This window comes from Mixophyes fleayi, chromosome 3, assembly GCF_038048845.1.
Source record: "Mixophyes fleayi isolate aMixFle1 chromosome 3, aMixFle1.hap1, whole genome shotgun sequence".
Lineage (NCBI taxonomy): Eukaryota > Metazoa > Chordata > Amphibia > Anura > Limnodynastidae > Mixophyes > Mixophyes fleayi.
In genome coordinates, this window is record NC_134404.1 from 33,639,324 (window position 1) to 33,660,062 (window position 20,739).

At 34.5% G+C, this 20,739-nt stretch overlaps 18 non-coding genes across 18 annotated transcripts; all 18 read left to right on the forward strand.

The window, feature by feature from the left end:
- Positions 1-345: 345 nt before the first annotated feature.
- Positions 346-431, forward strand: TRNAR-UCU (transfer RNA arginine (anticodon UCU)). Its single transcript is given in 2 exon segments — positions 346-382; positions 396-431. It is a non-coding gene; the product is annotated as a tRNA-Arg (tRNA).
- Positions 432-1,370: 939 nt separating this feature from the next.
- Positions 1,371-1,456, forward strand: TRNAR-UCU (transfer RNA arginine (anticodon UCU)). The gene is given in 2 exon segments: positions 1,371-1,407; positions 1,421-1,456. It is a non-coding gene; the product is annotated as a tRNA-Arg (tRNA).
- Positions 1,457-2,431: 975 nt separating this feature from the next.
- Positions 2,432-2,517, forward strand: TRNAR-UCU (transfer RNA arginine (anticodon UCU)). Its single transcript is given in 2 exon segments — positions 2,432-2,468; positions 2,482-2,517. It is a non-coding gene; the product is annotated as a tRNA-Arg (tRNA).
- A 975-nt stretch (positions 2,518-3,492) lies between these two features.
- Positions 3,493-3,578, forward strand: TRNAR-UCU (transfer RNA arginine (anticodon UCU)). Its single transcript is given in 2 exon segments — positions 3,493-3,529; positions 3,543-3,578. It is a non-coding gene; the product is annotated as a tRNA-Arg (tRNA).
- Positions 3,579-4,553: 975 nt separating this feature from the next.
- TRNAR-UCU (transfer RNA arginine (anticodon UCU)) lies at positions 4,554-4,639 on the forward strand. The gene is given in 2 exon segments: positions 4,554-4,590; positions 4,604-4,639. It is a non-coding gene; the product is annotated as a tRNA-Arg (tRNA).
- Positions 4,640-5,614: 975 nt separating this feature from the next.
- TRNAR-UCU (transfer RNA arginine (anticodon UCU)) lies at positions 5,615-5,700 on the forward strand. The gene is given in 2 exon segments: positions 5,615-5,651; positions 5,665-5,700. It is a non-coding gene; the product is annotated as a tRNA-Arg (tRNA).
- Positions 5,701-6,786: 1,086 nt separating this feature from the next.
- TRNAR-UCU (transfer RNA arginine (anticodon UCU)) lies at positions 6,787-6,872 on the forward strand. The gene is given in 2 exon segments: positions 6,787-6,823; positions 6,837-6,872. It is a non-coding gene; the product is annotated as a tRNA-Arg (tRNA).
- Positions 6,873-7,847: 975 nt separating this feature from the next.
- Positions 7,848-7,933, forward strand: TRNAR-UCU (transfer RNA arginine (anticodon UCU)). The gene is given in 2 exon segments: positions 7,848-7,884; positions 7,898-7,933. It is a non-coding gene; the product is annotated as a tRNA-Arg (tRNA).
- Positions 7,934-9,218: 1,285 nt separating this feature from the next.
- Positions 9,219-9,304, forward strand: TRNAR-UCU (transfer RNA arginine (anticodon UCU)). Its single transcript is given in 2 exon segments — positions 9,219-9,255; positions 9,269-9,304. It is a non-coding gene; the product is annotated as a tRNA-Arg (tRNA).
- A 1,843-nt stretch (positions 9,305-11,147) lies between these two features.
- Positions 11,148-11,233, forward strand: TRNAR-UCU (transfer RNA arginine (anticodon UCU)). The gene is given in 2 exon segments: positions 11,148-11,184; positions 11,198-11,233. It is a non-coding gene; the product is annotated as a tRNA-Arg (tRNA).
- Positions 11,234-12,877: 1,644 nt separating this feature from the next.
- Positions 12,878-12,963, forward strand: TRNAR-UCU (transfer RNA arginine (anticodon UCU)). Its single transcript is given in 2 exon segments — positions 12,878-12,914; positions 12,928-12,963. It is a non-coding gene; the product is annotated as a tRNA-Arg (tRNA).
- Positions 12,964-13,938: 975 nt separating this feature from the next.
- TRNAG-UCC (transfer RNA glycine (anticodon UCC)) lies at positions 13,939-14,024 on the forward strand. Its single transcript is given in 2 exon segments — positions 13,939-13,975; positions 13,989-14,024. It is a non-coding gene; the product is annotated as a tRNA-Gly (tRNA).
- Positions 14,025-14,999: 975 nt separating this feature from the next.
- Positions 15,000-15,085, forward strand: TRNAG-UCC (transfer RNA glycine (anticodon UCC)). Its single transcript is given in 2 exon segments — positions 15,000-15,036; positions 15,050-15,085. It is a non-coding gene; the product is annotated as a tRNA-Gly (tRNA).
- Positions 15,086-16,060: 975 nt separating this feature from the next.
- On the forward strand, positions 16,061-16,146 carry TRNAR-UCU (transfer RNA arginine (anticodon UCU)). Its single transcript is given in 2 exon segments — positions 16,061-16,097; positions 16,111-16,146. It is a non-coding gene; the product is annotated as a tRNA-Arg (tRNA).
- Positions 16,147-16,888: 742 nt separating this feature from the next.
- TRNAR-UCU (transfer RNA arginine (anticodon UCU)) lies at positions 16,889-16,974 on the forward strand. The gene is given in 2 exon segments: positions 16,889-16,925; positions 16,939-16,974. It is a non-coding gene; the product is annotated as a tRNA-Arg (tRNA).
- Positions 16,975-17,949: 975 nt separating this feature from the next.
- On the forward strand, positions 17,950-18,035 carry TRNAR-UCU (transfer RNA arginine (anticodon UCU)). Its single transcript is given in 2 exon segments — positions 17,950-17,986; positions 18,000-18,035. It is a non-coding gene; the product is annotated as a tRNA-Arg (tRNA).
- A 975-nt stretch (positions 18,036-19,010) lies between these two features.
- On the forward strand, positions 19,011-19,096 carry TRNAR-UCU (transfer RNA arginine (anticodon UCU)). Its single transcript is given in 2 exon segments — positions 19,011-19,047; positions 19,061-19,096. It is a non-coding gene; the product is annotated as a tRNA-Arg (tRNA).
- A 742-nt stretch (positions 19,097-19,838) lies between these two features.
- Positions 19,839-19,924, forward strand: TRNAR-UCU (transfer RNA arginine (anticodon UCU)). Its single transcript is given in 2 exon segments — positions 19,839-19,875; positions 19,889-19,924. It is a non-coding gene; the product is annotated as a tRNA-Arg (tRNA).
- Positions 19,925-20,739: the final 815 nt, after the last annotated feature.

Consider the following 20,739-nt stretch of genomic DNA (forward strand, 5'->3'; position numbering starts at 1 on the left):
AATTGGCATTTGGAAGACACAGACATGGTTATTTTTGCCATTAGACAGACAGGTTGTGAATATCTGACAAACTTTTAGAAATTTGTGACAATGGAAAAAAAAATTCAATCCACCACTTGAACCCATTGTTACCGATAATAATTGAAGAAATATGTCTGTGACATTCTTCTGTGTCTCACTCAACCAAGAATCCAACTGTCAATCAGTAATAACAAGCTTTGAACTCCTACTTGGTACTAAGCACTATCTTGTCTGCTACTTTTCTGCCATCAACCTGTATGTGTTAAAATATAGAGAATTGTTACATCAAAGATTGTATTATCTATTACAATTACTACCAACAGGGGCTCTGTGGCGCAATGGATAGCGCATTGGACTTCTAGTATGTTGTAGTTATTCAAAGGTTGTGGGTTCGAGTCCCACCAGAGTCATTGCATGAATTCACTTGCAGACTTTTAATATTCACATACGTCTGGATGTAACTTACAGATTGTAGGTTTGAATCCTAACAAAAATGTAGAAATGGGTTTTTCTACCTAATAATCCTTAAATTGGGTAGCACAAAATACTGGAATAATTCCTGATACTTGAAATAGTATTTGTAGGCTTAATAGCCAGTTGGAAGACTCAGTCATGTCTTTTAGTGCCATTTTGCAGAGTTGTAAAACTTTCACAATCCATAACAACATTTCTTACCATGGAATCAATTATTACATTCCAATATTTGATTTCAATGTTACAGATGATAAAAGTGGAATAATACTGGAAAAATTCCTGATAAAATACCGGAGTGACTCCTCATATTTGAAATATTACTTCTAGCCAAATGTGGCATTTAGAATACTCAGACATGTCTATTTTTGCCACTTTGACAATCCATAGCAACAATTCATTCCATGGAATCAATTATTTCACTCCACCATGTGATTTCATTGTTACAGATGATAAAAGTGGAATAATACTGGAAAAAATATTGATAAAATGCTGGAGTGACTCCTCTTATTTCAAACAGGACTTCTAGCCAAAATTGGCATTTGGAAGACACAGACATGGTTATTTTTGCCATTAGACAGACAGGTTGTGAATATCTGACAAACTTTTAGAAATTTGTGACAATGGAAAAAAAAATTCAATCCACCACTTGAACCCATTGTTACCGATAATAATTGAAGAAATATGTCTGTGACATTCTTCTGTGTCTCACTCAACCAAGAATCCAACTGTCAATCAGTAATAACAAGCTTTGAACTCCTACTTGGTACTAACCACTATCTTGTCTGCTACTTTTCTGCCATCAACCTGTATGTGTTAAAATATAGAGAATTGTTACATCAAAGATTGTATTATCTATTACAATTACTACCAACAGGGGCTCTGTGGCGCAATGGATAGCGCATTGGACTTCTAGTATGTTGTAGTTATTCAAAGGTTGTGGGTTCGAGTCCCACCAGAGTCATTGCATGAATTCACTTGCAAACTTTTAATATTCACATACGTCTGGATGTAACTTACAGATTGTAGGTTTGAATCCTAACAAAAATGTAGAAATGGGCTTTTCTACCTAATAATTCTCAAATTGGGTAGCACAAAATACTTGAATAATTCCTGATACTTGAAAGAGTATTTGTAGGCTTAATAGCCAGTTGGAAGACTCAGTCATGTCTTTTAGTGCCATTTTGCAGAGTTGTAAAACTTTCACAACCCATAACAACATTTCTTACCATGGAATCAATTATTACATTCCAATATTTGATTTCAGTGTTACAGATGATAAAAGTGGAATAATACTGGAAAAATTCCTGATAAAATACCGGAGTGACTCCTCATATTTGAAATAGTACTTGTAGCCAAAATTGGCATTTAGAATACTCAGACATGTCTATTTTTGCCACTTTGACAATCCATAGCAACATTTCTTTCCATGGAATCATATATTTCACTCCACCATGTGATTTCATTGTTACAGATGATAAAAGTGGAATAATACTGGAAAAAATATTGATAAAATGCTGGAGTGACTCCTCTTATTTCAAACAGGACTTCTAGCCAAAATTGGCATTTGGAAGACACAGACATGGTTATTTTTGCCATTAGACAGACAGGTTGTGAATATCTGACAAACTTTTTGAAATTTGTAACAATGGAAAAAAAAATTCAATCCACCACTTGAACCCATTGTTACCGATAATAATTGAAGAAATATGTCTGTGACATTCTTCTGTGTCTCACTCAACCAAGAATCCAACTGTCAATCAGTAATAACAAGCTTTGAACTCCTACTTGGTACTAACCACTATCTTGTCTGCTACTTTTCTGCCATCAACCTGTATGTGTTAAAATATAGAGAATTGTTACATCAAAGATTGTATTATCTATTACAATATTTTATTCTCCAAGCAGTAAAAGCAAAAGGAAAATTACTACCAACAGGGGCTCTGTGGCGCAATGGATAGCGCATTGGACTTCTAGTATGTTGTAGTTATTCAAAGGTTGTGGGTTCGAGTCCCACCAGAGTCATTGCATGAATTCACTTGCAAACTTTTAATATTCACATACGTCTGGATGTAACTTACAGATTGTAGGTTTGAATCCTAACAAAAATGTAGAAATGGGCTTTTCTACCTAATAATCCTCAAATTGGGTAGCACAAAATACTGGAATAATTCCTGATACTTGAAAGAGTATTTGTAGGCTTAATAGCCAGTTGGAAGACTCAGTCATGTCTTTTAGTGCCATTTTGCAGAGTTGTAAAACTTTCACAATCCATAACAACATTTCTTACCATGGAATCAATTATTACATTCCAATATTTGATTTCAATGTTACAGATGATAAAAGTGGAATAATACTGGAAAAATTCCTGATAAAATACCGGAGTGACTCCTCATATTTGAAATATTACTTCTAGCCAAATGTGGCATTTAGAATACTCAGACATGTCTATTTTTGCCACTTTGACAATCCATAGCAACAATTCATTCCATGGAATCAATTATTTCACTCCACCATGTGATTTCATTGTTACAGATGATAAAAGTGGAATAATACTGGAAAAAATATTGATAAAATGCTGGAGTGACTCCTCTTATTTCAAACAGGACTTCTAGCCAAAATTGGCATTTGGAAGACACAGACATGGTTATTTTTGCCATTAGACAGACAGGTTGTGAATATCTGACAAACTTTTAGAAATTTGTGACAATGGAAAAAAAAATTCAATCCACCACTTGAACCCATTGTTACCGATAATAATTGAAGAAATATGTCTGTGACATTCTTCTGTGTCTCACTCAACCAAGAATCCAACTGTCAATCAGTAATAACAAGCTTTGAACTCCTACTTGGTACTAACCACTATCTTGTCTGCTACTTTTCTGCCATCAACCTGTATGTGTTAAAATATAGAGAATTGTTACATCAAAGATTGTATTATCTATTACAATATTTTATTCTCCAAGCAGTAAAAGCAAAAGGAAAATTACTACCAACAGGGGCTCTGTGGCGCAATGGATAGCGCATTGGACTTCTAGTATGTTGTAGTTATTCAAAGGTTGTGGGTTCGAGTCCCACCAGAGTCATTGCATGAATTCACTTGCAAACTTTTAATATTCACATACGTCTGGATGTAACTTACAGATTGTAGGTTTGAATCCTAACAAAAATGTAGAAATGGGCTTTTCTACCTAATAATCCTCAAATTGGGTAGCACAAAATACTGGAATAATTCCTGATACTTGAAAGAGTATTTGTAGGCTTAATAGCCAGTTGGAAGACTCAGTCATGTCTTTTAGTGCCATTTTGCAGAGTTGTAAAACTTTCACAATCCATAACAACATTTCTTACCATGGAATCAATTATTACATTCCAATATTTGATTTCAATGTTACAGATGATAAAAGTGGAATAATACTGGAAAAATTCCTGATAAAATACCGGAGTGACTCCTCATATTTGAAATATTACTTCTAGCCAAATGTGGCATTTAGAATACTCAGACATGTCTATTTTTGCCACTTTGACAATCCATAGCAACAATTCATTCCATGGAATCAATTATTTCACTCCACCATGTGATTTCATTGTTACAGATGATAAAAGTGGAATAATACTGGAAAAAATCTTGATAAAATGCTGGAGTGACTCCTCTTATTTCAAACAGGACTTGTAGCCAAAATTGGCATTTGGAAGACACAGACATGGTTATTTTTGCCATTAGACAGACAGGTTGTGAATATCTGACAAACTTTTAGAAATTTGTGACAATGGAAAAAAAAATTCAATCCACCACTTGAACCCATTGTTACCGATAATAATTGAAGAAATATGTCTGTGACATTCTTCTGTGTCTCACTCAACCAAGAATCCAACTGTCAATCAGTAATAACAAGCTTTGAACTCCTACTTGGTACTAACCACTATCTTGTCTGCTACTTTTCTGCCATCAACCTGTATGTGTTAAAATATAGAGAATTGTTACATCAAAGATTGTATTATCTATTACAATATTTTATTCTCCAAGCAGTAAAAGCAAAAGGAAAATTACTACCAACAGGGGCTCTGTGGCGCAATGGATAGCGCATTGGACTTCTAGTATGTTGTAGTTATTCAAAGGTTGTGGGTTCAAGTCCCACCAGAGTCATTGCATGAATTCACTTGCAAACTTTTAATATTCACATACGTCTGGATGTAACTTACAGATTGTAGGTTTGAATCCTAACAAAAATGTAGAAATGGGCTTTTCTACCTAATAATCCTCAAATTGGGTAGCACAAAATACTGGAATAATTCCTGATACTTGAAAGAGTATTTGTAGGCTTAATAGCCAGTTGGAAGACTCAGTCATGTCTTTTAGTGCCATTTTGCAGAGTTGTAAAACTTTCACAATCCATAACAACATTTCTTACCATGGAATCAATTATTACATTCCAATATTTGATTTCAATGTTACAGATGATAAAAGTGGAATAATACTGGAAAAATTCCTGATAAAATACCGGAGTGACTCCTCATATTTGAAATAGGACTTCTAGCCAAATGTGGCATTTAGAATACTCAGACATGTCTATTTTTGCCACTTTGACAATCCATAGCAACAATTCATTCCATGGAATCAATTATTTCACTCCACCATGTGATTTCATTGTTACAGATGATAAAAGTGGAATAATACTGGAAAAAATATTGATAAAATGCTGGAGTGACTCCTCTTATTTCAAACAGGACTTCTAGCCAAAATTGGCATTTGGAAGACACAGACATGGTTATTTTTGCCATTAGACAGACAGGTTGTGAATATCTGACAAACTTTTTGAAATTTGTAACAATGGAAAAAAAAATTCAATCCACCACTTGAACCCATTGTTACCGATAATAATTGAAGAAATATGTCTGTGACATTCTTCTGTGTCTCACTCAACCAAGAATCCAACTGTCAATCAGTAATAACAAGCTTTGAACTCCTACTTGGTACTAACCACTATCTTGTCTGCTACTTTTCTGCCATCAACCTGTATGTGTTAAAATATAGAGAATTGTTACATCAAAGATTGTATTATCTATTACAATATTTTATTCTCCAAGCAGTAAAAGCAAAAGGAAAATTACTACCAACAGGGGCTCTGTGGCGCAATGGATAGCGCATTGGACTTCTAGTATGTTGTAGTTATTCAAAGGTTGTGGGTTCGAGTCCCACCAGAGTCATTGCATGAATTCACTTGCAAACTTTTAATATTCACATACGTCTGGATGTAACTTACAGATTGTAGGTTTGAATCCTAACAAAAATGTAGAAATGGGCTTTTCTACCTAATAATCCTCAAATTGGGTAGCACAAAATACTGGAATAATTCCTGATTCTTGAAAGAGTATTTGTAGGCTTAATAGCCAGTTGGAAGACTCAGTCATGTCTTTTAGTGCCTAATAATCCTCAAATTGGGTAGCACAAAATACTGGAATAATTCCTGATTCTTGAAAGAGTATTTGTAGGCTTAATAGCCAGTTGGAAGACTCAGTCATGTCTTTTAGTGCCATTTTGCAGAGTTGTAAAACTTTCACAATCCATAACAACATTTCTTACCATGGAATCAATTATTACATTCCAATATTTGATTTCAGTGTTACAGATGATAAAAGTGGAATAATACTGGAAAAATTCCTGATAAAATACCGGAGTGACTCCTCATATTTGAAATAGGACTTCTAGCCAAATGTGGCATTTGGAATACTCAGACATGTCTATTTTTGCCACTTTGACAATCCATAGCAACATTTCTTTCCATGGAATCATATATTTCACTCCACCATGTGATTTCATTGTTACAGATGATAAAAGTGGAATAATACTGGAAAAAATCTTGATAAAATGCTGGAGTGACTCCTCTTATTTCAAACAGGACTTGTAGCCAAAATTGGCATTTGGAAGACACAGACATGGTTATTTTTGCCATTAGACAGACAGGTTGTGAATATCTGACAAACTTTTAGAAATTTGTGACAATGGAAAAAAAAATTCAATCCACCACTTGAACCCATTGTTACCGATAATAATTGAAGAAATATGTCTGTGACATTCTTCTGTGTCTCACTCAACCAAGAATCCAACTGTCAATCAGTAATAACAAGCTTTGAACTCCTACTTGGTACTAACCACTATCTTGTCTGCTACTTTTCTGCCATCAACCTGTATGTGTTAAAATATAGAGAATTGTTACATCAAAGATTGTATTATCTATTACAATATTTTATTCTCCAAGCAGTAAAAGCAAAAGGAAAATTACTACCAACAGGGGCTCTGTGGCGCAATGGATAGCGCATTGGACTTCTAGTATGTTGTAGTTATTCAAAGGTTGTGGGTTCAAGTCCCACCAGAGTCATTGCATGAATTCACTTGCAAACTTTTAATATTCACATACGTCTGGATGTAACTTACAGATTGTAGGTTTGAATCCTAACAAAAATGTAGAAATGGGCTTTTCTACCTAATAATCCTCAAATTGGGTAGCACAAAATACTGGAATAATTCCTGATACTTGAAAGAGTATTTGTAGGCTTAATAGCCAGTTGGAAGACTCAGTCATGTCTTTTAGTGCCATTTTGCAGAGTTGTAAAACTTTCACAATCCATAACAACATTTCTTACCATGGAATCAATTATTACATTCCAATATTTGATTTCAATGTTACAGATGATAAAAGTGGAATAATACTGGAAAAATTCCTGATAAAATACCGGAGTGACTCCTCATATTTGAAATAGGACTTCTAGCCAAATGTGGCATTTAGAATACTCAGACATGTCTATTTTTGCCACTTTGACAATCCATAGCAACAATTCATTCCATGGAATCAATTATTTCACTCCACCATGTGATTTCATTGTTACAGATGATAAAAGTGGAATAATACTGGAAAAAATATTGATAAAATGCTGGAGTGACTCCTCTTATTTCAAACAGGACTTCTAGCCAAAATTGGCATTTGGAAGACACAGACATGGTTATTTTTGCCATTAGACAGACAGGTTGTGAATATCTGACAAACTTTTTGAAATTTGTAACAATGGAAAAAAAAATTCAATCCACCACTTGAACCCATTGTTACCGATAATAATTGAAGAAATATGTCTGTGACATTCTTCTGTGTCTCACTCAACCAAGAATCCAACTGTCAATCAGTAATAACAAGCTTTGAACTCCTACTTGGTACTAACCACTATCTTGTCTGCTACTTTTCTGCCATCAACCTGTATGTGTTAAAATATAGAGAATTGTTACATCAAAGATTGTATTATCTATTACAATATTTTATTCTCCAAGCAGTAAAAGCAAAAGGAAAATTACTACCAACAGGGGCTCTGTGGCGCAATGGATAGCGCATTGGACTTCTAGTATGTTGTAGTTATTCAAAGGTTGTGGGTTCGAGTCCCACCAGAGTCATTGCATGAATTCACTTGCAAACTTTTAATATTCACATACGTCTGGATGTAATTTACAGATTGTAGGTTTGAATCCTAACAAAAATGTAGAAATGGGCTTTTCTACCTAATAATCCTCAAATTGGGTAGCACAAAATACTGGAATAATTCCTGATTCTTGAAAGAGTATTTGTAGGCTTAATAGCCAGTTGGAAGACTCAGTCATGTCTTTTAGTGCCTAATAATCCTCAAATTGGGTAGCACAAAATACTGGAATAATTCCTGATTCTTGAAAGAGTATTTGTAGGCTTAATAGCCAGTTGGAAGACTCAGTCATGTCTTTTAGTGCCATTTTGCAGAGTTGTAAAACTTTCACAATCCATAACAACATTTCGTACCATGGAATCAATTATTACATTCCAATATTTGATTTCAGTGTTACAGATGATAAAAGTGGAATAATACTGGAAAAATTCCTGATAAAATACCGGAGTGACTCCTCATATTTGAAATAGGACTTCTAGCCAAATGTGGCATTTGGAATACTCAGACATGTCTATTTTTGCCACTTTGACAATCCATAGCAACATTTCTTTCCATGGAATCATATATTTCACTCCACCATGTGATTTCATTGTTACAGATGATAAAAGTGGAATAATACTGGAAAAATTCCTGATAAAATACCGGAGTGACTCCTCATATTTGAAATAGGACTTCTAGCCAAATGTGGCATTTGGAATACTCAGACATGTCTATTTTTGCCACTTTGACAATCCATAGCAACATTTCTTTCCATGGAATCATATATTTCACTCCACCATGTGATTTCATTGTTACAGATGATAAAAGTGGAATAATACTGGAAAAAATCTTGATAAAATGCTGGAGTGACTCCTCTTATTTCAAACAGGACTTCTAGCCAAAATTGGCATTTGGAAGACACAGACATGGTTATTTTTGCCATTAGACAGACAGGTTGTGAATATCTGACAAACTTTTTGAAATTTGTAACAATGGAAAAAAAAATTCAATCCACCACTTGAACCCATTGTTACCGATAATAATTGAAGAAATATGTCTGTGACATTCTTCTGTGTCTCACTCAACCAAGAATCCAACTGTCAATCAGTAATAACAAGCTTTGAACTCCTACTTGGTACTAACCACTATCTTGTCTGCTACTTTTCTGCCATCAACCTGTATGTGTTAAAATATAGAGAATTGTTACATCAAAGATTGTATTATCTATTACAATATTTTATTCTCCAAGCAGTAAAAGCAAAAGGAAAATTACTACCAACAGGGGCTCTGTGGCGCAATGGATAGCGCATTGGACTTCTAGTATGTTGTAGTTATTCAAAGGTTGTGGGTTCGAGTCCCACCAGAGTCATTGCATGAATTCACTTGCAAACTTTTAATATTCACATACGTCTGGATGTAATTTACAGATTGTAGGTTTGAATCCTAACAAAAATGTAGAAATGGGCTTTTCTACCTAATAATCCTCAAATTGGGTAGCACAAAATACTGGAATAATTCCTGATTCTTGAAAGAGTATTTGTAGGCTTAATAGCCAGTTGGAAGACTCAGTCATGTCTTTTAGTGCCTAATAATCCTCAAATTGGGTAGCACAAAATACTGGAATAATTCCTGATTCTTGAAAGAGTATTTGTAGGCTTAATAGCCAGTTGGAAGACTCAGTCATGTCTTTTAGTGCCATTTTGCAGAGTTGTAAAACTTTCACAATCCATAACAACATTTCTTACCATGGAATCAATTATTACATTCCAATATTTGATTTCAGTGTTACAGATGATAAAAGTGGAATAATACTGGAAAAATTCCTGATAAAATACCGGAGTGACTCCTCATATTTGAAATAGGACTTCTAGCCAAATGTGGCATTTGGAATACTCAGACATGTCTATTTTTGCCACTTTGACAATCCATAGCAACATTTCTTTCCATGGAATCATATATTTCACTCCACCATGTGATTTCATTGTTACAGATGATAAAAGTGGAATAATACTGGAAAAATTCCTGATAAAATACCGGAGTGACTCCTCATATTTGAAATAGGACTTCTAGCCAAATGTGGCATTTGGAATACTCAGACATGTCTATTTTTGCCACTTTGACAATCCATAGCAACATTTCTTTCCATGGAATCATATATTTCACTCCACCATGTGATTTCATTGTTACAGATGATAAAAGTGGAATAATACTGGAAAAAATCTTGATAAAATGCTGGAGTGACTCCTCTTATTTCAAACAGGACTTGTAGCCAAAATTGGCATTTGGAAGACACAGACATGGTTATTTTTGCCATTAGACAGACAGGTTGTGAATATCTGACAAACTTTTAGAAATTTGTGACAATGGAAAAAAAAATTCAATCCACCACTTGAACCCATTGTTACCGATAATAATTAATAGCCAGTTGGAAGACTCAGTCATGTCTTTTAGTGCCATTTTGCAGAGTTGTAAAACTTTCACAATCCATAACAACATTTCTTACCATGGAATCAATTATTACATTCCAATATTTGATTTCAGTGTTACAGATGATAAAAGTGGAATAATACTGGAAAAATTCCTGATAAAATACCGGAGTGACTCCTCATATTTGAAATAGGACTTCTAGCCAAATGTGGCATTTGGAATACTCAGACATGTCTATTTTTGCCACTTTGACAATCCATAGCAACATTTCTTTCCATGGAATCATATATTTCACTCCACCATGTGATTTCATTGTTACAGATGATAAAAGTGGAATAATACTGGAAAAAATCTTGATAAAATGCTGGAGCACTCCTCTTATTTCAAACAGGACTTGCAGCCAAAATTGGCATTTGGAAGACACAGACATGGTTATTTTTGCCATTAGACAGACAGGTTGTAAATATCTGACAAACTTTTAGAAATTTGTAACAATGGAAAAAAAAATTCAATCCACCACTTGAACCCATTGTTACCGATAATAATTGAAGAAATATGTCTGTGACATTCTTCTGTGTCTCACTCAACCAAGAATCCAACTGTCAATCAGTAATAACAAGCTTTGAACTCCTACTTGGTACTAACCACTATCTTGTCTGCTACTTTTCTGCCATCAACCTGTATGTGTTAAAATATAGAGAATTGTTACATCAAAGATTGTATTATCTATTACAATATTTTATTCTCCAAGCAGTAAAAGCAAAAGGAAAATTACTACCAACAGGGGCTCTGTGGCGCAATGGATAGCGCATTGGACTTCTAGTATGTTGTAGTTATTCAAAGGTTGTGGGTTCGAGTCCCACCAGAGTCATTGCATGAATTCACTTGCAAACTTTTAATATTCACATACGTCTGGATGTAACTTACAGATTGTAGGTTTGAATCCTAACAAAAATGTAGAAATGGGCTTTTCTACCTAATAATCCTCAAATTGGGTAGCACAAAATACTGGAATAATTCCTGATTCTTGAAAGAGTATTTGTAGGCTTAATAGCCAGTTGGAAGACTCAGTCATGTCTTTTAGTGCCTAATAATCCTCAAATTGGGTAGCACAAAATACTGGAATAATTCCTGATTCTTGAAAGAGTATTTGTAGGCTTAATAGCCAGTTGGAAGACTCAGTCATGTCTTTTAGTGCCATTTTGCAGAGTTGTAAAACTTTCACAATCCATAACAACATTTCTTACCATGGAATCAATTATTACATTCCAATATTTGATTTCAGTGTTACAGATGATAAAAGTGGAATAATACTGGAAAAATTCCTGATAAAATACCGGAGTGACTCCTCATATTTGAAATAGGACTTCTAGCCAAATGTGGCATTTGGAATACTCAGACATGTCTATTTTTGCCACTTTGACAATCCATAGCAACATTTCTTTCCATGGAATCATATATTTCACTCCACCATGTGATTTCATTGTTACAGATGATAAAAGTGGAATAATACTGGAAAAAATCTTGATAAAATGCTGGAGTGACTCCTCTTATTTCAAACAGGACTTGTAGCCAAAATTGGCATTTGGAAGACACAGACATGGTTATTTTTGCCATTAGACAGACAGGTTGTGAATATCTGACAAACTTTTAGAAATTTGTGACAATGGAAAAAAAAATTCAATCCACCACTTGAACCCATTGTTACCGATAATAATTAATAGCCAGTTGGAAGACTCAGTCATGTCTTTTAGTGCCATTTTGCAGAGTTGTAAAACTTTCACAATCCATAACAACATTTCTTACCATGGAATCAATTATTACATTCCAATATTTGATTTCAGTGTTACAGATGATAAAAGTGGAATAATACTGGAAAAATTCCTGATAAAATACCGGAGTGACTCCTCATATTTGAAATAGGACTTCTAGCCAAATGTGGCATTTGGAATACTCAGACATGTCTATTTTTGCCACTTTGACAATCCATAGCAACATTTCTTTCCATGGAATCATATATTTCACTCCACCATGTGATTTCATTGTTACAGATGATAAAAGTGGAATAATACTGGAAAAAATCTTGATAAAATGCTGGAGCACTCCTCTTATTTCAAACAGGACTTGCAGCCAAAATTGGCATTTGGAAGACACAGACATGGTTATTTTTGCCATTAGACAGACAGGTTGTGAATATCTGACAAACTTTTTGAAATTTGTAACAATGGAAAAAAAAATTCAATCCACCACTTGAACCCATTGTTACCGATAATAATTGAAGAAATATGTCTGTGACATTCTTCTGTGTCTCACTCAACCAAGAATCCAACTGTCAATCAGTAATAACAAGCTTTGAACTCCTACTTGGTACTAACCACTATCTTGTCTGCTACTTTTCTGCCATCAACCTGTATGTGTTAAAATATAGAGAATTGTTACATCAAAGATTGTATTATCTATTACAATATTTTATTCTCCAAGCAGTAAAAGCAAAAGGAAAATTACTACCAACAGGGGCTCTGTGGCGCAATGGATAGCGCATTGGACTTCTAGTATGTTGTAGTTATTCAAAGGTTGTGGGTTCGAGTCCCACCAGAGTCATTGCATGAATTCACTTGCAAACTTTTAATATTCACATACGTCTGGATGTAACTTACAGATTGTAGGTTTGAATCCTAACAAAAATGTAGAAATGGGCTTTTCTACCTAATAATCCTCAAATTGGGTAGCACAAAATACTGGAATAATTCCTGATACTTGAAAGAGTATTTGTAGGCTTAATAGCCAGTTGGAAGACTCAGTCATGTCTTTTAGTGCCATTTTGCAGAGTTGTAAAACTTTCACAATCCATAACAACATTTCTTACCATGGAATCAATTATTACATTCCAATATTTGATTTCAATGTTACAGATGATAAAAGTGGAATAATACTGGAAAAATTCCTGATAAAATACCGGAGTGACTCCTCATATTTGAAATAGGACTTCTAGCCAAATGTGGCATTTAGAATACTCAGACATGTCTATTTTTGCCACTTTGACAATCCATAGCAACAATTCATTCCATGGAATCAATTATTTCACTCCACCATGTGATTTCATTGTTACAGATGATAACAGTGGAATAATACTGGAAAAAATATTGATAAAATGCTGGAGTGACTCCTCTTATTTCAAACAGGACTTGTAGCCAAAATTGGCATTTGGAAGACACAGACATGGTTATTTTTGCCATTAGACAGACAGGTTGTGAATATCTGACAAACTTTTAGAAATTTGTGACAATGGAAAAAAAAATTCAATCCACCACTTGAACCCATTGTTACCGATAATAATTGAAGAAATATGTCTGTGACATTCTTCTGTGTCTCACTCAACCAAGAATCCAACTGTCAATCAGTAATAACAAGCTTTGAACTCCTACTTGGTACTAACCACTATCTTGTCTGCTACTTTTCTGCCATCAACCTGTATGTGTTAAAATATAGAGAATTGTTACATCAAAGATTGTATTATCTATTACAATATTTTATTCTCCAAGCAGTAAAAGCAAAAGGAAAATTACTACCAACAGGGGCTCTGTGGCGCAATGGATAGCGCATTGGACTTCCAGTATGTTGTAGTTATTCAAAGGTTGTGGGTTCGAGTCCCACCAGAGTCATTGCATGAATTCACTTGCAAACTTTTAATATTCACATACGTCTGGATGTAACTTACAGATTGTAGGTTTGAATCCTAACAAAAATGTAGAAATGGGCTTTTCTACCTAATAATCCTCAAATTGGGTAGCACAAAATACTGGAATAATTCCTGATACTTGAAAGAGTATTTGTAGGCTTAATAGCCAGTTGGAAGACTCAGTCATGTCTTTTAGTGCCATTTTGCAGAGTTGTAAAACTTTCACAATCCATAACAACATTTCTTACCATGGAATCAATTATTACATTCCAATATTTGATTTCAATGTTACAGATGATAAAAGTGGAATAATACTGGAAAAATTCCTGATAAAATACCGGAGTGACTCCTCATATTTGAAATAGGACTTCTAGCCAAATGTGGCATTTAGAATACTCAGACATGTCTATTTTTGCCACTTTGACAATCCATAGCAACAATTCATTCCATGGAATCAATTATTTCACTCCACCATGTGATTTCATTGTTACAGATGATAAAAGTGGAATAATACTGGAAAAAATATTGATAAAATGCTGGAGTGACTCCTCTTATTTCAAACAGGACTTCTAGCCAAAATTGGCATTTGGAAGACACAGACATGGTTATTTTTGCCATTAGACAGACAGGTTGTGAATATCTGACAAACTTTTTGAAATTTGTAACAATGGAAAAAAAAATTCAATCCACCACTTGAACCCATTGTTACCGATAATAATTGAAGAAATATGTCTGTGACATTCTTCTGTGTCTCACTCAACCAAGAATCCAACTGTCAATCAGTAATAACAAGCTTTGAACTCCTACTTGGTACTAACCACTATCTTGTCTGCTACTTTTCTGCCATCAACCTGTATGTGTTAAAATATAGAGAATTGTTACATCAAAGATTGTATTATCTATTACAATATTTTATTCTCCAAGCAGTAAAAGCAAAAGGAAAATTACTACCAACAGGGGCTCTGTGGCGCAATGGATAGCGCATTGGACTTCCAGTATGTTGTAGTTATTCAAAGGTTGTGGGTTCGAGTCCCACCAGAGTCATTGCATGAATTCACTTGCAAACTTTTAATATTCACATACGTCTGGATGTAACTTACAGATTGTAGGTTTGAATCCTAACAAAAATGTAGAAATGGGCTTTTCTACCTAATAATCCTCAAATTGGGTAGCACAAAATACTGGAATAATTCCTGATACTTGAAAGAGTATTTGTAGGCTTAATAGCCAGTTGGAAGACTCAGTCATGTCTTTTAGTGCCATTTTGCAGAGTTGTAAAACTTTCACAATCCATAACAACATTTCTTACCATGGAATCAATTATTACATTCCAATATTTGATTTCAATGTTACAGATGATAAAAGTGGAATAATACTGGAAAAATTCCTGATAAAATACCGGAGTGACTCCTCATATTTGAAATAGGACTTCTAGCCAAATGTGGCATTTAGAATACTCAGACATGTCTATTTTTGCCACTTTGACAATCCATAGCAACATTTCTTTCCATGGAATCATATATTTCACTCCACCATGTGATTTCATTGTTACAGATGATAAAAGTGGAATAATACTGGAAAAAATATTGATAAAATGCTGGAGTGACTCCTCTTATTTCAAACAGGACTTGTAGCCAAAATTGGCATTTGGAAGACACAGACATGGTTATTTTTGCCATTAGACAGACAGGTTGTGAATATCTGACAAACTTTTTGAAATTTGTAACAATGGAAAAAAAAATTCAATCCACCACTTGAACCCATTGTTACCGATAATAATTGAAGAAATATGTCTGTGACATTCTTCTGTGTCTCACTCAACCAAGAATCCAACTGTCAATCAGTAATAACAAGCTTTGAACTCCTACTTGGTACTAACCACTATCTTGTCTGCTACTTTTCTGCCATCAACCTGTATGTGTTAAAATATAGAGAATTGTTACATCAAAGATTGTATTATCTATTACAATATTTTATTCTCCAAGCAGTAAAAGCAAAAGGAAAATTACTACCAACAGGGGCTCTGTGGCGCAATGGATAGCGCATTGGACTTCTAGTATGTTGTAGTTATTCAAAGGTTGTGGGTTCGAGTCCCACCAGAGTCATTGCATGAATTCACTTGCAAACTTTTAATATTCACATACGTCTGGATGTAACTTACAGATTGTAGGTTTGAATCCTAACAAAAATGTAGAAATGGGCTTTTCTACCTAATAATCCTCAAATTGGGTAGCACAAAATACTGGAATAATTCCTGATACTTGAAAGAGTATTTGTAGGCTTAATAGCCAGATGACAACCAGATGACTTTGACAATCCATAGCAACAATTCATTCCATGGAATCAATTATTTCACTCCACCATGTGATTTCATTGTTACAGATGATAAAAGTGGAATAATACTGGAAAAAATATTGATAAAATGCTGGAGTGACTCCTCTTATTTCAAACAGGACTTGTAGCCAAAATTGGCATTTGGAAGACACAGACATGGTTATTTTTGCCATTAGACAGACAGGTTGTGAATATCTGACAAACTTTTTGAAATTTGTAACAATGGAAAAAAAAATTCAATCCACCACTTGAACCCATTGTTACCGATAATAATTGAAGAAATATGTCTGTGACATTCTTCTGTGTCTCACTCAACCAAGAATCCAACTGTCAATCAGTAATAACAAGCTTTGAACTCCTACTTGGTACTAACCACTATCTTGTCTGCTACTTTTCTGCCATCAACCTGTATGTGTTAAAATATAGAGAATTGTTACATCAAAGATTGTATTATCTATTACAATATTTTATTCTCCAAGCAGTAAAAGCAAAAGGAAAATTACTACCAACAGGGGCTCTGTGGCGCAATGGATAGCGCATTGGACTTCTAGTATGTTGTAGTTATTCAAAGGTTGTGGGTTCAAGTCCCACCAGAGTCATTGCATGAATTCACTTGCAAACTTTTAATATTCACATACGTCTGGATGTAACTTACAGATTGTAGGTTTGAATCCTAACAAAAATGTAGAAATGGGCTTTTCTACCTAATAATCCTCAAATTGGGTAGCACAAAATACTGGAATAATTCCTGATACTTGAAAGAGTATTTGTAGGCTTAATAGCCAGTTGGAAGACTCAGTCATGTCTTTTAGTGCCATTTTGCAGAGTTGTAAAACTTTCACAATCCATAACAACATTTCTTACCATGGAATCAATTATTACATTCCAATATTTGATTTCAATGTTACAGATGATAAAAGTGGAATAATACTGGAAAAATTCCTGATAAAATACCGGAGTGACTCCTCATATTTGAAATAGGACTTCTAGCCAAATGTGGCATTTGGAATACTCAGACATGTCTATTTTTGCCACTTTGACAATCCATAGCAACATTTCTTTCCATGGAATCATATATTTCACTCCACCATGTGATTTCATTGTTACAGATGATAAAAGTGGAATAATACTGGAAAAAATATTGATAAAATGCTGGAGTGACTCCTCTTATTTCAAACAGGACTTCTAGCCAAAATTGGCATTTGGAAGACACAGACATGGTTATTTTTGCCATTAGACAGACAGGTTGTGAATATCTGACAAACTTTTAGAAATTTGTGACAATGGAAAAAAAAATTCAATCCACCACTTGAACCCATTGTTACCGATAATAATTGAAGAAATATGTCTGTGACATTCTTCTGTGTCTCACTCAACCAAGAATCCAACTGTCAATCAGTAATAACAAGCTTTGAACTCCTACTTGGTACTAACCACTATCTTGTCTGCTACTTTTCTGCCATCAACCTGTATGTGTTAAAATATAGAGAATTGTTACATCAAAGATTGTATTATCTATTACAATATTTTATTCTCCAAGCAGTAAAAGCAAAAGGAAAATTACTACCAACAGGGGCTCTGTGGCGCAATGGATAGCGCATTGGACTTCTAGTATGTTGTAGTTATTCAAAGGTTGTGGGTTCGAGTCCCACCAGAGTCATTGCATGAATTCACTTGCAAACTTTTAATATTCACATACGTCTGGATGTAACTTACAGATTGTAGGTTTGAATCCTAACAAAAATGTAGAAATGGGCTTTTCTACCTAATAATCCTCAAATTGGGTAGCACAAAATACTGGAATAATTCCTGATTCTTGAAAGAGTATTTGTAGGCTTAATAGCCAGTTGGAAGACTCAGTCATGTCTTTTAGTGCCATTTTGCAGAGTTGTAAAACTTTCACAATCCATAACAACATTTCTTACCATGGAATCAATTATTACATTCCAATATTTGATTTCAATGTTACAGATGATAAAAGTGGAATAATACTGGAAAAATTCCTGATAAAATACCGGAGTGACTCCTCATATTTGAAATAGGACTTCTAGCCAAATGTGGCATTTGGAATACTCAGACATGTCTATTTTTGCCACTTTGACAATCCATAGCAACATTTCTTTCCATGGAATCATATATTTCACTCCACCATGTGATTTCATTGTTACAGATGATAAAAGTGGAATAATACTGGAAAAAATATTGATAAAATGCTGGAGTGACTCCTCTTATTTCAAACAGGACTTCTAGCCAAAATTGGCATTTGGAAGACACAGACATGGTTATTTTTGCCATTAGACAGACAGGTTGTGAATATCTGACAAACTTTTAGAAATTTGTGACAATGGAAAAAAAAATTCAATCCACCACTTGAACCCATTGTTACCGATAATAATTGAAGAAATATGTCTGTGACATTCTTCTGTGTCTCACTCAACCAAGAATCCAACTGTCAATCAGTAATAACAAGCTTTGAACTCCTACTTGGTACTAACCACTATCTTGTCTGCTACTTTTCTGCCATCAACCTGTATGTGTTAAAATATAGAGAATTGTTACATCAAAGATTGTATTATCTATTACAATATTTTATTCTCCAAGCAGTAAAAGCAAAAGGAAAATTACTACCAACAGGGGCTCTGTGGCGCAATGGATAGCGCATTGGACTTCTAGTATGTTGTAGTTATTCAAAGGTTGTGGGTTCGAGTCCCACCAGAGTCATTGCATCAATTCACTTGCAAACTTTTAATATTCACATACGTCTGGATGTAACTTACAGATTGTAGGTTTGAATCCTAACAAAAATGTAGAAATGGGCTTTTCTACCTAATAATCCTCAAATTGGGTAGCACAAAATACTGGAATAATTCCTGATACTTGAAAGAGTATTTGTAGGCTTAATAGCCAGATGACAACCAGATGACTTTGACAATCCATAGCAACAATTCATTCCATGGAATCAATTATTTCACTCCACCATGTGATTTCATTGTTACAGATGATAAAAGTGGAATAATACTGGAAAAAATCTTGATAAAATGCTGGAGTGACTCCTCTTATTTCAAACAGGACTTCTAGCCAAAATTGGCATTTGGAAGACACAGACATGGTTATTTTTGCCATTAGACAGACAGGTTGTGAATATCTGACAAACTTTTTGAAATTTGTAACAATGGAAAAAAAAATTCAATCCACCACTTGAACCCATTGTTACCGATAATAATTGAAGAAATATGTCTGTGACATTCTTCTGTGTCTCACTCAACCAAGAATCCAACTGTCAATCAGTAATAACAAGCTTTGAACTCCTACTTGGTACTAACCACTATCTTGTCTGCTACTTTTCTGCCATCAACCTGTATGTGTTAAAATATAGAGAATTGTTACATCAAAGATTGTATTATCTATTACAATATTTTATTCTCCAAGCAGTAAAAGCAAAAGGAAAATTACTACCAACAGGGGCTCTGTGGCGCAATGGATAGCGCATTGGACTTCTAGTATGTTGTAGTTATTCAAAGGTTGTGGGTTCAAGTCCCACCAGAGTCATTGCATGAATTCACTTGCAAACTTTTAATATTCACATACGTCTGGATGTAACTTACAGATTGTAGGTTTGAATCCTAACAAAAATGTAGAAATGGGCTTTTCTACCTAATAATCCTCAAATTGGGTAGCACAAAATACTGGAATAATTCCTGATACTTGAAAGAGTATTTGTAGGCTTAATAGCCAGTTGGAAGACTCAGTCATGTCTTTTAGTGCCATTTTGCAGAGTTGTAAAACTTTCACAATCCATAACAACATTTCTTACCATGGAATCAATTATTACATTCCAATATTTGATTTCAATGTTACAGATGATAAAAGTGGAATAATACTGGAAAAATTCCTGATAAAATACCGGAGTGACTCCTCATATTTGAAATAGGACTTCTAGCCAAATGTGGCATTTGGAATACTCAGACATGTCTATTTTTGCCACTTTGACAATCCATAGCAACATTTCTTTCCATGGAATCATATATTTCACTCCACCATGTGATTTCATTGTTACAGATGATAAAAGTGGAATAATACTGGAAAAAATATTGATAAAATGCTGGAGTGACTCCTCTTATTTCAAACAGGACTTCTAGCCAAAATTGGCATTTGGAAGACACAGACATGGTTATTTTTGCCATTAGACAGACAGGTTGTGAATATCTGACAAACTTTTAGAAATTTGTGACAATGGAAAAAAAAATTCAATCCACCACTTGAACCCATTGTTACCGATAATAATTGAAGAAATATGTCTGTGACATTCTTCTGTGTCTCACTCAACCAAGAATCCAACTGTCAATCAGTAATAACAAGCTTTG